At 48.1% G+C, this 14,680-nt stretch overlaps 1 protein-coding gene across 1 annotated transcript in view; it reads right to left on the reverse strand.

Annotated features, from left to right (window-relative positions):
* Positions 1-14,440, reverse strand: part of NFAM1 (NFAT activating protein with ITAM motif 1) — a 54,406-nt gene extending 39,966 nt beyond the window's left edge. Inside the window, exon 1 of the mRNA XM_027885057.1 lies at positions 13,398-14,440. The gene's annotated coding sequence lies outside the window, so the exon portion shown is untranslated. The remainder of the gene's footprint in view (positions 1-13,397) is intronic.
* Between the last annotated feature and the right edge of the window lie 240 nt (positions 14,441-14,680).

The following is a 14,680-nucleotide window of genomic DNA, read 5'->3' on the forward strand; positions in this document are numbered from 1 at the left end:
GAACAGCACCTCTACCTTATGTGTGCTGACTTGAATATCAGTGTGCATCCTAACAAATGGCAGATTTGAGTGTTTACTGCTAAAGCAGCTCAGAATCAGAAATGGCTGTGGCAATGAGGTTAGAAAGAAACACTCCTTCTGTCTCAGCATTCCCTTGAGTGGGACTCTTGGTCCACTGTGTCATTTAACTGGGCCTTGGAGAATGAACATAACTTCTAGTAGCAGGGATTGGAGGATTTTTTCTCCAGCTCCAACTTCCCTCCTTCCACATCCCAAAATCTCACTAGAAAACAAGGAAGAATTACAATATGCATGAAGAACAACACTGCTGGTCTGTCAAACAGCATAATCAAACCATTCCTGAGAGCACCTGTGCTCATCACCAGTCGTGTGATGGGCAAACCTACGCCAAACCCCCTGAGCTTCAGTAAGGCACCTTCAGCAGGATGCGCAGCAGCCCAGCTACGCAGTTCAGATTGCAGAAATTTTTAGCCTAAGCTTTAGCCTAACTTTCCAAATAAACTTTGCTACTGAGGAATTACGAAAGTAGATCCAAACTGTTTCTGAACTGCAGTAACACATACACACAAAAAACTCCCTTGTTGCTCAAGTCACAATCTGAAGTCAAAATTTTTCTTCAGCTTTTGCAGGGAGTGAGAGGGGAAGGACAAAAACTCTCTGCAACAAAGGCAACTGAATGCTGCCAGCTGGCTTAATTTTGCCAGCCACAGCTCCAATGTAAAGCTAAAGCACCCTATCTGCAAATTTAATAGTGGCACCGTTCAGTTCTTGCCCTCCTACTCTGCATGTGTTTGTGAACAAGCAGAAGCACACAAAGCACAGGGGGAGCAGGAAGGGAGAAGGCAGAGAGAATGTGCATTATCAAAATACCTTGAGAGCGGTTCTTGGAAATGTGCAGCCTGCAAGCCTGTATCAGACACTCATTTCCTGTGAAGTGCACACAGGCCTTTTCATTTCTCCAGTGAAGAGGACAAAAATAAGGGGGCAGCTTTAAAGTCTCCAAAGACAACACAAAAACAGCATTTAGCCACTTTACTAAAACTGAGTTTACATTTTTATACTATTGAATATCTATTGAATGGAAGCATCCATTCCCAGAAGTTTCAAAAGTATGACTTTCTACACCTCACACTTCTAAATCTTAACTTGAAACCTTGCACTTGGTCAGGGGCGGGGAGAGGGGGGAAGAATTTTACTCACTAAGTCACCAAATCCTGCACCACAGCACCTTATTTTTTTTTTAAGAGTTCAGCCCAATTTGAGCAAAATGGTGACCTAGTAAATACCTCATTGAGGCAGAAGGCTGCAGGATATGCACAAATGTGAAGCAGAAGAGCAGATAGTAATGAAGCAGACTGACAGAAGGCAGTAAGTTGATATCATGCCTGCCTTCTGCCTCTACTTATTTGTAATCAAGGATCTAATTGATGCAGCCCTCAGTTGCATTATTTTAAATAAATATATTATGCCTCCTAATGACACACACACCTTTACTCTGTAAAAAGATATCATCTCTGGATGGCATACTCAGCTCTTTCAGCATCTGCATTTTCACTTACAGAAAGACATGTAGGTGCCCACCTCTCTCAGCTTGCGAGCTTTTGACAAGCACCACTAGCCAAGGTCTGCAGGCGGCCTGGAATAACGGCTGAGGAACGCACCACCTCCCCAGAGCTTTCATTAATCTACCCATGGCATCAACCTGACCCAAATGATGTCCTATTTAAGTATTGGCACTATCTGTTTATTGCTGACCAAACAAAGGTTGAAGAAAGCAGGACAGAGAAGCCTGTGGGTGGTAGTGGGGCAAGGAGGTGGCAAGAAGCTGCAATGAAAGGCTTTGAGAAAAGACCAAAACATCCCCAGTGGGGACAGAGAGAAAGATGAACAAGGGAAGAAACACAGCTCCAAAGGCACATTTTCTCCTTTGTTTCTTAGCAATGCAACCACAGTACTAGCAACAGCAACTAAGAATTTACACCACCCAACCCCATCTCCATCCTTGCGCAAACTGACCACCGACTTCACAGAAATCCCAGCTGGACTGAGGAGGGTAAGAGGCACTGGCTGCATGTTTGAAGCTGTCATATGAAAACTGAATTTGGCCCTCTCTGAGCAGGCAGAGCAGGGCAGGGACACACAGCTGGGAGGATCTGAAGAAGCTCAGCCTTTTCCCAGTGCTCCTCTGTGACTGTTTTTCAGGACACCAGCAGAGTCTGCCTGTGCCTTCCACCACAAACTTACAGAAAACCTTTATGTTGCCTCTCAACCCCACCACATTTAAGTAAGTGATAAGCAAGCCAGGTTATTGAAGGATGTACAACATACTGAATATTAACAAGGAACACAGTAATAACAAAGGCCCAGATCCCAGTCTAGCTCAGGAAAAGATGGGAACCTGTGTGGGAGGGTGGCATCCCACTAATCCTACAGGTTTGTGCCCAAGAGCCTTCCACTCCAGAGGAAAAAAGAATCTGTACTTCAACAACTACATTTTAAATCACATACCCAGCAGAATGATGAACAGAGAAACAAAGCTTGGCTTCATCTGCAGCGTCTGGCTACATTTCTTCATGACTTGATTTAACCAAGAGCAACATTAAGTGGTACTACAGCCTCAGTCTCACAACCTTCTGTGCATGTGCATAATTTTTAAGCACATGACATTGCCCTGCCGTGACTGAATGGGCCATTTGACATTCACACAGCATCTGAACTGCAGTTTGTTTGGAGAAAGAAGATATGCCTGCATACCCTCTTAAGGGCACAGTCAATAGAGAACAAAACATCAGGAAACTAGTTCTTTCTGATTCCACCCCATTTTACAGAGTTGAGTGCGGTCAACATGTGACTGGGCTTTTCATTTAAGTTTTCTGAGAGCTGCAAGGACTAGAACTAGCAAATGGCACTGTCTGGACCACACAGTTCTAAATAGCAGCTTGCTAACAATACCCTCGACTTTCCAGAACAATGGTCAAGCCACATCCCTCTCCTTCACCATGCAGGAGAAGAAAAAAGCCAGGGACAATAATTTACCCTTCTTGAGTTCCTCGCAGTTACCTCTGCTGTTCATCTGGATCCTGTTTCCAAACTTCTACTAAGCAGGAAGGAATACACACTTAAACTAAATTTTTAAAAAAGGAAAAAAGAAGATCCTAAGAGTAGCATGAGCTGTGGTTTTACATGGTAACCATTCCAAAATTCTCAGTAAGTGTGTGTGTGTTAGTGGGAAAAAGTGAGTAGTGGATCCTGCATGGCTGCGAGCACCATGACTCAGATTGCATAAAGAAGGAGGTTTTACTGATAACCTTTGCCGGCAAGGCTTTCCATAGGCGCACAGCACTGATCTTCTGAGAAAAGGCAGGTGTGGGGCTGCATTCTGACTGTGCCAAGTCTGGAGGATGGCAAGTTCCCTTGCTTTTCAAGGCAACCCCAACGGGCATGTACCCCCTGCTTCACAGTTATCCCACCTCCCTGTAACACCTTCGGGTTCTGGCAGGCAGCTCGCTTTTCCAGCTAAGTGTAACACCCTGCACACTGCTTCTCCAGTGGTTTATGGGAAAGAAGTGGTGTTAAGAGTGAGTTACCTGGACCCACACGGCTGCATCCCTACAGACCCATCTGAGACATTACATAATTTGCAGGTTTCACTTTAAAAGCAGCATCTCCCTACCCTGATGCTGTGGAGAACACCTTGATGGCAGCACAATCCCCACAGAGCCTCCGAGGCTGCTCCCAGCACCCCACTGCCACCCTAGAAGGGCACGTGGCTCCTTTTGGGGCCGGCAATGAGCTGCGAGCACCCCAAATCTCCGTCTGACCCCCTTGGGGAAAGCACCCCAAGCCCCAACACGCTCCATCTTCCTCAACCAGCAACAGCCCAAACATCCTCAAGAGCCAAAACAGCGGGGGTTGCACCCCTTTGCAAGAAGCCAAGGGGGACCGGAGCGGACAGACAGACAGACAGGTCCCTCGCAGCCCGCCCCCCAAAAGGCCCTTTGCAGTTAACGCCGCTCAACTTACTCTCGGCACCTCTGGGGCCACGGGCGGGCGGCGCTGCCGCCGGTGCGGGCGAGCGCTGAGTGGCGGGGCGGCAGCGGCGCTGCCCGGCCCGGCCCCCGCCGCTCTCCCGCCCCGCAGCGAAACGGAGGCGGCCCCGCTCCCCACGGCCCGGCGCCGCCGCGCTCCGCATCCCCCCCCGGCCCCTCGGCTCACAAAGGGGCCGGTGCGCGCCTTACCGGGGGCGGCGCGGCGGGGCCCTCCTCGGCCGCGGGGCGGGCGCCGCGGCGGCGGCTTCGGCTCTGAGGAGCGGAGCGGCTCGGAGCGGAGGGGAGGGGAAAAGAGGGGAGGAAACCCCCCAAATGTTTCTTTTCCGAGGAAGGAGCCACGGGGGAGGGGAAGGGGAGGGGTTTCTCCCTCCTCCACCACCTCGTCTTTCCACGGCGTGGCTCTTGCAAGGGGAAAAAAGAAAGGAAAAGAGTAAAGAAGAAAAAAGTTTGGTTTTGTTTGGCTTTTTTTAAAAGAAAAGTTGGAGAGATGAGGGGACAGAGAGAAAAGAAAAAAGAAAGATTCTGTGAAAGCTCCTCTGCTGCAGACTGGGAGAGGAACCCCACCGGGACGGCACCGCAGCATCCACCAGCGCCGGGACCCGCTGGAGCCACGTGTCGCCCGGGGAGGCGGCGGCGGGGACCGCGGCTCTGCCCCTCCTCCCGCTCACCGTCAGCTACCCTCCAGCACGGGGCTGGGGCATCGGAGCTCGAAAGCACCGGGGAAGGGGCTGTATCAAGGGCCGACGGGTGACGCACAGGCCCGGGACGGGCAGAACCATCAAACCGAGGCTCTTTACACCAGCGGAAAACGGGGATCCTGTCCCGGCCTTCCCTGCCAGTGTTCTCCCAGCTCCTCGCCGGCACGCAGGAGCCTCCAGAAGGGCACTGGGCACCCTGGCAGCACAGCTTGTGTAGCGGTGTAACACGCGCCGGAGGAGCATGCCTAAAACAGGCGCTCTTACTTTGGTGGGTCAAATGAAAATACTGGAAATCACGGAAAAATGGGCAAATACACAAAAATATTGTGATGTAAAATATAAATGGCGCACCACGTGCTGCATACCATAAGCATATTGCTGCTCAGAGAGGGGTAGATGTAATAGGAGAAAAGATAAACCTTTGGAATTCAGTACAAACCCCAGGGTTAAAGGCCTAGCCTGCAGTGAGGCTGAGACTTGATCGCACCGCTGGAGCTCTCACTCAAAAATATACTTGCTTTAGATGCCGCCGAGCCTGCTGCATGCATTCCTAGTGTGTGCATGCCAGGTGAACTGCCCTGTTGAAAAAGCTCTATGCAAACCCTGAACGCAGACATGCTCTGACTGCTCTGTACCAGCCTAGTGATGCAAAGCAGCTGTAACTCCAGCTTGAGCAGCAGACAAAGCTTAACAGCTGCTTGGCATTGCTAGGGAGCACAAAGCAGTCAGAAACACACCACTGAATCTGATCCTCAGCCTTGCCAGAAGTTCCACTGAGTGTTGAGACATCAGTCCTTATTTTTTCTTTCAACCAAGCATGAAGATGTTGCTGACCACAGAAGAATTTCTGAACTTCCATAAGAATCTGGGCAAAGCACTTCATTCTTTTTCAGGGAGGCTTCAGTGGGAGGACCTGCCACTGGAGCTCTAAATCACAGCAGGGATGAAGTACTCGTATGTTCCATTTTTGGTTTTTAAATAGACTTGTCGCACTTTTCTTTGTGTTTTTGGATGGCAGCTTCAAAAATATCCTGTGGTTTACTTCACAGTTGCCTAGCAGGGAGTCCGTTTCCCTCTATGGATATTTATAGCATTTATTGGGTGACTTCATAGACTCTACCAGCCACCTGGCCTCAACATTAAATGGACTGGTGTAATTCTGCCTTTCATTCTTCTTCTTCATCTTTGCCTATGAAAAGTTAACAACCAGCCTCACTGCTCTGAGATTGTCCATGGGTCTCAGTCACATTTCTCTCCTCCACTTGAAACCCTGACCTTGCAGCAGTTACAGCGGAAGCATATTGCAGCAATCCTCTTCAGCAATAAAAGCTGGTGAGATATGTCATGATGGCACCATTGACCGCAATTTTCCAAAACTCAGACTTGGCCCACAGGGTTTCCAGTGTGTTCAGGATCAACCTACTGCTGAGGTGGCTTCGTTACAGGTGGAAAACACAAGAGTGCTGAAGTAGCTTTCTGTCCTGTAACACGACAGAGGTGGCGGCAACCAAATCATGCACAAGCACAGACTTTGCTAGTGCTGCGTTTCTTCCTGCAAGCCTGAAACCAAGCTTGGATGTGTTTAAGGTGAGAAATAAATCCTGTCTTTTGGTGAGCTTGCTTAAGGAAAAAGTAATACAAGTCAATTCCTTATAACCAAGAGACTATCTCTGGTCTCATCAGTGGATTGATTATTTTTCCCCCCAACTGCTTTCAGTGCATGGATACTAGCCTAAAAGGCTTTGTGTAATGACTGACTGTGAGGATACAGGCAGGATACAGGTCCTGCCATGAGCAACTCACTTTGAACGCTGCCCACTTGTACCTGGCTGGAGAAAGCTGGATCCATCCTAAAGAGAGGGTTTCTGATATGCCCAGGATGCTGATGATAGTGTGGTGAGGAATAGCTCCCAAGAAGGCACTAGGATTTGTTCTTGGGATTTACAAGTTTTATCCTACCCCTCATTTTTTCTTTGCCTAAGGATACATATAATTTCACTATCCCTGATTCTAAAACTTTGAGAAACATGAAAGTATTAATTGATAGAGATGCTGACAAAATGAACCATTTCCAGAGTTATGTTTGAAGTTCCACTGCAGAAGTCAGTAGGTCTGAGTTCATTCTACCTTTGGATCGTAGTTCTACTTCATAGCATTTCTCTGCTTGTTCTTCAGTGAACCCCAAGTATTTGGTAAGTTATAAGATATCCCTCTCCCAACCCTAACAGCTTTGCTCCTTCTCAGCACACAGATTCCTTACAGCCTGCATAAGGTAGAAAGAGCCACAATCTGCATATTTACTCCTGTCAGTTTGGGGTGTGTGGGAAGAAGAAAGGTATTTTGGAGCAGGTCACCGCAAACTACTGAATTGAGATGGTTTTCTGGGAAAGCAAAAGGCAAACATTGGCCCAAAAGAGGAGAGAGGTGAAAGAACTAAGGTAGAAATAATGAAGCACTGAAAATCTGTAGAAGAAAGGAAAAGCAATACAGAAAAAAAAAAAAAAAGAAAAGAAAAAGGAGAACATGGAGGGCACAGGGGAGGGAAGATGGGTAATGCATTAGATATGTTAGTACTGCCTTGCCCTTCAGCCAGCAAACCTGTGAGTGGAAGCTCAGCTGGGGCTGGAGCATCATTTCCAGATGACAGGTGACCCATTACTTAGGATCTCGGTGCCTTACTGGGCCTCCAGCCAGACTCAAACATTGTGTTGTGCACTGGTGTGGACACTGGCTTTCTGGCTGGGATGTGAGTGGGAGGTGAAACTGCCCTGAGGATGGAGCTGACCAAGTGGCTCGGACATAACCTGGGAGGTTTCTGCCAGGTAGTTAAATGGAAAGGAAAGAGAGAGAAGAAAACACAAGGCAGGCCTGGGTACCCTGGCATGAGAGGTGATGGAGACAATGCACGAGACTTTGTACAGAGAGGAGGATGGAAGAATGCTTGGGGGGTGGGTAGGAAATGACTGCCCCCATCTCCTGATGTGCTACAAGTCCATCCTGCAAACAGTACAAAATGTACAAGCATTCATTCTTCCTTTGATTTTCCCTTTTATCCCTTCTTCCCTTTTTAGGTGGTCCCTCTCTTAACTTGCTAAAAGCCTCATTTTAGGAGGTGCTAACAGCAAAGCATTAGGAAGAAAAAAAAGAACCAACCAAACAGCAACACAAAAAGAGAAAGCCAGGACAAAACCAACACAGGAAAATCCCCCAGCCCCCTCCCTCTGCTCCCCCCAGGAAAAAAAAAAAAAAAACACAAACCCTAACACAAAAAACGCCCAACAAACAAAAACACCCTTCTGTGGTTTCCAGCGAGCAGATGCTGTATTAGTTCCACTGTTATGAGAAAAATTAGCACAAGTAGTGGCCCCTTCGCGTGAAGCGGTGGCCAGGCCCCTCCTTCCCCTGCCAGAGCAGGGCTCTTCTCAGTAACGAAGAGAAGCTGCTTTCCAGGAAAGCGAAGGTACAGGGGCTGCCCAGAGCGGAGTGACCCGGCGCGGCTGCGGGGAGCCGTGTGCCGCTGCTTGCAGGCTGCCAGCCCCGGCAGGGGCTGCAGCGCTCCCGTGCCCAGCGATGCTGCGCGTCGTGGAGGGCTGCAGGGTGGGCACCCCGCACACCACTGCCGATGCGCCTTCGTTCCAGACTGCAACACCCTCTGCTGTTCCGGGTTTCCCCCACAGCCGCGGCAGAACACGAGTTCTCACTCGTTGCCAGTACATGCCCCTGGTTCACTTGAGGGAGGAAGACCCAGCAGACAGTGACCTTCTAGGTTTTGAAACAAAGCACAAGGCTGCATAATCTGGAAGGTATTCAGGTCAGATTTAAGCAGCCGCAGAGAAAACAGTCTTTTATAACTGCATGGCAAACTGCTCCCTCACCTCTGAATCTGCCCTATATGTCAAATACACTAGAGGAGTAACAGGATGAGCCAGGACAGGGGAAATGAGGAACCAGCTCACTGTACCAACCGACTCACGCGTGAGCTCGCTGGGGCTCTGTGGCCCCCTAAATCCATGATGGACTAAGGTAACTCCTCCTAACACTGCTGCCCACCAGACATGGAGATAGAAGTTCAGTTAAGAATTTCATTGTGTCAATGCGGCCTATTGCTTCTCCTTGTTATCCCACATTTTCAGGATTTGTTCCTGGAGAGTTGTCCAAAATTGGTGGACCTTGCCCAAATCTCTCCATTCAGAATCCTTCACTTGGATCACATAGCCTTAGTCCTGCCCATGCTTCCACAGATATCTCTCACACTCAGATGGGTGGTGATGCTGAACCCCACTCACAGGACACAGGCACTAAGTTCACTCACTTCAGGCATTTCTCCAAAGCAGACAAAAAAAGCCATGAGAGGCCACCCCAGAGGAGCACAGGGAGCAATCCAAGACACAGACCCCACAGCAGAAAAGTCCTAAGTCATTGCTGGACCTAAAAGCATGGGCTTCCTCCATGGAGGAAACTGAGCCTCTAAATAAAGTAAAACAATGTAAAATGCAAGGGCTATAATTTTGGGAGCTGTTGTAGTAGAAGCATTGCAGGCTAGTACCATCTGACAGCAGTGTCTGTTGCACTAGACTAATTTCCAGACCACTCTGCTTTCCAGATGATCAAAGGACAAAGGACTCTGTCACATTAATCACTGTTGTTTTGTTAAACATCCCATCTTTATTAAAAAACTGCCAATGTTTGGGAAGCTGCCAGCACCCTAAGTAAACTGCTCAAGTATTTAACTCTTTTCTTCATTATAAAATGTGTACCTCATCTCTAGACTGCTTTTCTCTTGTACCACTGTTAGGCAGTGTGGCAATTGGAGGAGCAAAAATGGAACACTACATAGCTATACTTAGGCGTTGATCATAACAGTCCTAAGTGCTTATGCCCCATAAGATGTCTTCCAACTCCTTAACAGGCCTTAGAGTTCTTGCAGGAAGCCTCTCCAATTTGTTACCTTCCTCACTGAATCGTAGATGTCAAAACTGGGAATTCATTCACACTGCTAATCATATCCATGGAATTAGCAGACACAATATAATCTCCTGCAATATAATCTCATTACACCTGTTCTGCATTCCCCGCTTATACATCTGGAATGGAAATAGCCTTTCTGACTGCCCTGGGAGCTCACACTCAGTTGCTCCTACACTGTGAGTCAATCCTTTGCCAGAGTCACTTCTTCCACAAACAGAGCTGCCAGACCAAAAGTGTGGCCTGGGTGGAGTAACTCACTATTGGGCTGTTTCAGAAACACCCGTTAGGTGCTTGCATCAACTTCAACATTTTGACACTCGCTATCTAGTCAATTTTTACTACAAAATGTGTTGATTTTGTATCATTCCAGTTTTCTAAAAATCAAAACACAGTGTAAGACTGTATCAGTTTCCTTGCTGGAGCCCTGTTACTTCAACAGCCTTTACATTTGTCAGCCAAATCCATAACCCAAACCTATAACTTACATCTCAAAAAGTTCCCAAACAGTTTTATGAATTCTTTTCCATAAACACATGAGACTTAGTGTTAACTAGATCTCTTCCCTTGTTTTTAAATGATCCTAGTATGTGCTATTTCCTTATTCTGAGGTCAATAAGGGGCTGGTAGGCCTGTAATTACAAGTGTCAGATTACTTACGGTTTTTGCTATTATTTCATCTCAGCCTATGGGGAATCTGCCAGATTTTCCAAGTGAAAGAAGTTTAATTCTAGACAAGAGCTGGAGAGAAACATTTCTGCTTCCCCTACCACTCCATATGTTGGAATAGGTGCATACTCTAGAGGTGTGTAGGGGCTTTGAAGAGATCTGGAGAGTAGCTCACCTCTTGAGTTAACCAAAACAGGCCCAGGGGATGGGAACCAGCAGACACTCCTGAATCTGTCCCAAATGTAATAGACTTTGTGATTAACAAGGAAATGGGAAGCTGAGACTGGAAAGAGTTTATTTGTATGATGGGTGCTCATATATAATTTATATGCAATAAATGTTTCTAGCTATTTCATTAGTTGCAAATGAAGTGATACAAATGTGCACCACTTGGACCCGATGCATGATGTGTGCCTGGGGCTGCTTCCAGCTGAATGGTGGTGGTTCATGTGCAGATGATTTAACACCCCAGCAGCCCCACTGTCCAAATTATGCTGCAGGTTAATCCCTGGAGTAGATATACTCCACTTTTTCAACCACTTATAGCTTGGCTTAAAACAAAGATTTCCATTTAAACTATCATATTGGCCTCAGATTGTGGTGGGTGGGAGCCAGCATCTGTATGTCTCTCCCACCTTCTGCACAGCTGGAAAGCTCTGGAACGAGGAGTGCAACAGGATTGGAGCAAGGGAAGAGCAACCAGCTTAAACCATCACAGTTTTTTCTTTTGCTCTTAATGTATCAACGGTTTTTTCAGTCATCAGAAATTTACATAAATGAAATTCAACAAGAAATTAGGGAAAACTAAATAAAAAAAAAAAAAAACAAACACCAAAACTACCACCACATAAAGTACCTGGATGGTTCTGCTGTTGTTGAACAGAGCCCAGGGGTGGCAGGATGTTCACATCCTACCTCAGCTCTTCCCACATGGGCAGCCCATTTAAAACCTTAAGATTTCTTGGGACCGTCTCCAAGGCAAGCAAGATTTGTGAAGTGAGCCAGCATGTTGGAGCTGGTTGCATGATAACATGCTGCCCTGTGATCACTTTGATTTTCCTGCCCACTATAGATTGCAGCACATGCTCACAATGTGGCGCTTTATGTAGAGGTGTGTCCTATTTATATATCCTCTGAAAGAAATCAGTCAAGCTAGCAATAGGATGGGGTTTTTTTAACTGGCACAAGAGAATTTGGGGTACAGGGCTATTACTAATAAATCAACATAAATAGATCAATATGTCAGTACATCAGGGCTTGAATCCAACCAGCTATGGGGAATTTGTCCCCTGGTAGCAATCAATCTGCTGTACTTAAAGTTTCCTCACCAGATCTGTAGCAAGCACAAACTGATCAATGCTATTGCAAGTCAGTGGAGCATAACAGCTTTGCATGCCCCAGAGTTCACCCTTGCGGGTCTCCTGCTCCTTTGTAAGGATACAGAGGTTAAATTATCTTTTGCTAAGCACATGGGATATCGCAAACTAACTCCCAGTTCTTTATACAAAACCAGCCTTTCTTACTACCAGCCCAGTGCAGCCCAGGTGGAGTCTAATTTGGTCCTCCACAGGCAACAGTTCCACTGCAGTAGCCTGCAGCACTTCGTAGAAGTAGATGCAGCAGAATGAATTCTGTGAGCCATCCAAATTCTGCTGTGCATCCTACATAGGGCCCTCCCCTTAGGGGCGGATTTTCCAGGCTGTGCAGGAGCAGATGAACACTCTTGTGAGATGCTGGGCTGCTCTTTCAGAGGGGTGAGTAGCATTGCTAGAGAAGGCATGAGGGACCTGGAGGAGAACTCCACAGTCGGGCTTTGGCTAATAGGATGACAGTCCTGCCACTGAGGGGAAGGTCCAGGAAACATCCCAGTGCAACTTCTTCCACTTGGAGCTCTATCAGAAATCACTTATTCCTGATGATTTCTGTGAGAAATTTTTCCTTTTCCTTGAGGTGGCTGCTGATGGAGCCTCCTACCAGAAGTGATTTAGGATGCAGGTCACAGGAGTCCTAGAGAATGCATTCACTAGAGAATGCATTATTCCCACTTGAGTCCCAGAGTCATCTCTGTGACCCAAAGCAATGAGAGACCAGATCCTACTGGCTGCTGAGAGCCCAGCGTGGTGGAGGAGAGGGTCCAAGACCTGTGGGAGGTGATGCATATACTACCAGGTCAAGCATTTACACCAGGATTACCCCAAAAACTGGTACTGGGTAGAGGTCAGGACTGATAGATAAACAACTTTAGTAACTACCACCTACCTACAAGTTCTGTCCAGAACTCTTGGCTGTTAACAAGCTCTCTGGGACCAGCTCCAGCATTTAGCACTCAGAGAATGTTGCTTGTGGGTACAAGTTCTCAGAGGTGAAATTCCCCGTGCCCCAAACACAGGTGGTAGCCAAGGCCTGGGGATAACCTGTGCTGTGGACAATGCCACCACCTTCAGCGGGCTCATTTCACTGCTCCCCAGAAGTAGATGTGGCTCATGAGTGGCAATGGATTTTCCTGGCCATGGCCTGTTGTCCCACCCACCTCTGAGGTTATGCAAAGAGTCTGCATAACTCCTGCTGGTGACACAGGGTCCTGTTCCTCAAGAGTCACCCCATAGGCTGAAGAAACACAAGCCTAGCAGCAGCCACTGCCTAACAATTACACTGCCTTCTGGTGGCTTCTTTTGAGGAAATACCTGCAATGCACAGGAGGGCCATGCCCTCTGCTAACAGCAGCAGCAGCAGTGATTGATTATTGAGTCCATTGCACAAATTTGTTCTGCCAAACTGTTTCTCACTTTTTGCCTTTTGTAATCAACCACCCACCTCTGACAGTTGTAGGAAAGAAACTACAGAAGGTACTGTGGCCTCTCTTCCCCTGTGTGGCTCCCCAGCACTTGTAGTCTGCTTTCCTGCTCCTCCGCCATAGAGGCCTAAGAAAAAGCAATACGCTGGACTTTCCAAACCTGTAAAAATTCATGTTCTAATTTCCTTTCTAATGGCTCACCTGGAGGGGAGGCTGTGAGCTGCATAGCACTCTCATTTCTTCTCAGTGATGGGTTCCCAAAGTTACCTTTCAACTGCCTGGTACAGAGCCTATTTTGCCAGGATGAGTTTGAGCTAGGCAGGAGAAACAGAGCTGTAAGCTTCTACACTGGTTTCTTTCAAGCTTTGTAGGCTGTTCTGAAAATGTATTGTGTAATTTAGGAGACTGATGTGCTGAACTGAGCAAAGGGCTTTCAATTATCAATATAAAAATGACTCCCTAAGAACAGACATTCATTATGCCCTCTCCAACTGTTTCAGCAAGGTGTCCCACTGCTCACAACACAATTTGACTTTGCTTCCTTTGACTTCAGAGTCCTTGACTGAAGAGAAATGTTTGCGGTCTGCATTAGGCCTAGCAGACTGACTGCTGGAGGGAAGGCAAGGCAAGGCACCGGCTAACAGCCATACTTGGGTGTTGACTTTCTTGAAACTCAGTCCATGCAGCCATCACTTTTCTGGGCAACTAATGAGGAAAACTATATAGAAACCTCTCCATCTGAGAGGGGTCTGTTTTTGCAGAAGAGGAATGGAGCGGCTAAGGCAGTGCTGTCCACTGTGTATCTCTGGCAGCTTGGCCCTGCAGTAGTCAGTTCACTGCGATGGGTCACAGTATGGGAGGGTGACTCTTGTCCCCAGAGCAACGTGATTCCATCAAGTGTTAGGAGTACAGAAGAGTCTTTCTATCAGAGAGCGACAGAAGTTCAGTGTTGGTGTCAAGCACTGAGCCTGTTTGATGTCATTATGAAGCTCCTGGGTCACAGTTAAAACATCTCACACTGTGTCACCACAGTACAGGCAGTTTCTATTGCCAGTAATGTGTCTTCTGGAGGTAGTCAGGGATGCAGCCGTACCTTTCTGATTTTCATTCCTACCTATCATGCCCAGGCGGTTGTTCGCAGCTTCAGACCCCACAGACGTCGTTAACTTCTGATTACTCTCCCTGAGCCCCATCCAAAGGCAGGCGGGGGCAGAGGCCGGGTTGCTCCGGGGAGGCGGGGAGGGGAGCGGGGCGGTGCAGCCGGGCCGGCCCGCCCTGCCCTGCCGCCGGGCCAAACCCTTCTGCGGCAGCCTCAGCTCAGCCGGCCCGGCCGCAGGGAGCGGTAGGAAGGGCCCGGGGGCCGCGGGCGGCGCGGGCAGCGGGGTGCAGGGTCGCTCTGGGCTCCAGGCAGGGGTCGGTTCCCTGGCAGTCCTTCCCCGGGGTCGGGACCGGGCCCACCAGGGCGCCCTGAGGCGAAAGTCCGG

The sequence above is a fragment of the Empidonax traillii genome, unplaced genomic scaffold (genome assembly GCF_003031625.1).
Source record: "Empidonax traillii isolate 1590-97213 ecotype Southwest subspecies unplaced genomic scaffold, ASM303162v1 scaffold159:size1039807, whole genome shotgun sequence".
Taxonomy (NCBI): domain Eukaryota; kingdom Metazoa; phylum Chordata; class Aves; order Passeriformes; family Tyrannidae; genus Empidonax; species Empidonax traillii.